Source organism: Notamacropus eugenii, chromosome 1, assembly GCF_028372415.1.
Source record: "Notamacropus eugenii isolate mMacEug1 chromosome 1, mMacEug1.pri_v2, whole genome shotgun sequence".
NCBI classification, from domain to species: Eukaryota; Metazoa; Chordata; class Mammalia; order Diprotodontia; family Macropodidae; genus Notamacropus; species Notamacropus eugenii.
The window spans coordinates 255,302,943-255,304,714 of record NC_092872.1 but is presented as its reverse complement, the minus strand read 5'-3'; positions in this window follow the sequence as shown (position 1 = coordinate 255,304,714).

Genomic DNA, 1,772 nt, shown 5'->3' with positions numbered 1-1,772 from the left:
AGTTTTCTAATCTGTAAAATGAGCTGGAGAAGGAAGTGCAAACCACTCCAGCATCTCTGCCAAGAATACCCCAAATGGGGTCATGGCAAGTCGGACATGACTGAAACGACTTCACAACAACAACAAATTCATCACACAACTTTCAGGACTATTCTGCCTACCTGTGATTCTTCTGGCCGTCCTTCTGTGCATTTAAACAAATGTTTCAGATATTTTCTTTCTTTTTTCTTCTGTTTCTGTCAACTTTATTTCTACCTCACTCTCTCTACCATCATCAATTAAAAAGAAAGTCAAAACCCTTGTAACAAAAATGCATAGTTGAGCAAAACAAATTCCCACACTGGCCTTATGTAAAAATGTCTGTCTCATTCTGCAGCTTGAGTCCATCTGCTCTATGTCAGAGGCTGGATAATGTGCTTCATTATCAGGCCTCTGGAATCGTGCCAACCCCCCCCCCCCCATTTTACTGAGGAAGAAACTGAGGGCTAGGGAGGCTAAGGAACCTGCTGAAGGTCATGCAGGTAGAAAGTAGTGAGTTAGTCAATAAGCATTTGAAAATGTAAAAAGGGGAGAAGTCTTTAGGGTGGGGTGGGAGAAGGAGATGACGCATCTGGGAGGGAAATGAAGAGGGTGACCTGGACACCCTGCTTACATGTGGTTTCTGATGAGGTCTGACTACTAAGGCTGAGGTGATCTTGCATATTGATGGTCTTCTTGACAAAGCAGGGCATTTGAATCCAGGTCCTTTGACTCCAGATGCCATGTTCTTATTTAGTATTTATTTTAGTATTTAAATACTAAATAGTAATTGTTTCTCTTTTACCCGGGAACCTTGAGGGTCTTCTCTTTCCAGTTTGATTTTTTTATTTGTTTGTTAAATGGGCCATCCCTTGAGCAACTACTTAAAGAAGCCTATTTATTGAATTCTCAAAGTGAGAATGCTGTAAGACCTTAGACTGAAAGGGCCAGGGTCTCACATTGCATCCTGGGCCATCTCCAGCCATCCTGATGGTTGGATCCAGATGGCACAGGAGAAGAAAGTGAGGTTGGTGACCTTGCACAGCCCTCCCTCACTCAAATCAAAGGCCACGGCAAATCATGTCATCAAAATGACATCATGGTCCTCTTCAAGAATGAAGGACAAATACAACAACAAAAACAACCATGTTCTTCACCTTGTGATTCTCTGTTGTGACTCTTTCACACCCTAATTGTTGATTACATGAGTTATGACCACAACGAAATGTGGTGATGGTCTTCATGGCCATCTTTCTGATGGAAAGCCCTTAGTCAGGCTGGCAGTTGTATGACTGACTCCACTGTGCCTTTGCTACTAGATTGTCTGAACCCCTCAGCTTCAGAGACAATCTTCCCCCCAATTACTATGTCCTTGCCTTTCCGTCTTCCCCACTTCTGTCTCTTTCACTATTGGCTATACCTCTTCCCAAGCCCTTAACATGAACGGTCCCTAAGAGTGTGCTTTGTCCTTCTCTTCAGTGTCCTGACTGGTGAGCAAATGAACAAAAACTCCCATGGTCATAATATCTAGCCTGTCCTGGACCAAATCATGTTTCATATCACCTCCAGCTGCCTCCCCCCTATCTTTCCAGCTGCCTTTCTGCTACAACTGTCTCCTTCTTTTCCTGCCTCCCCCCTCTCCATTCCCATTGCTAGCCCTTGCTGCTGGAAAGGGCATCAAAAGATGATTAGCCAAGGTTCAAGATGCTCTGAAACTACAGCTCACAAGCCCCCACCAGTGTACTTACCTTTGC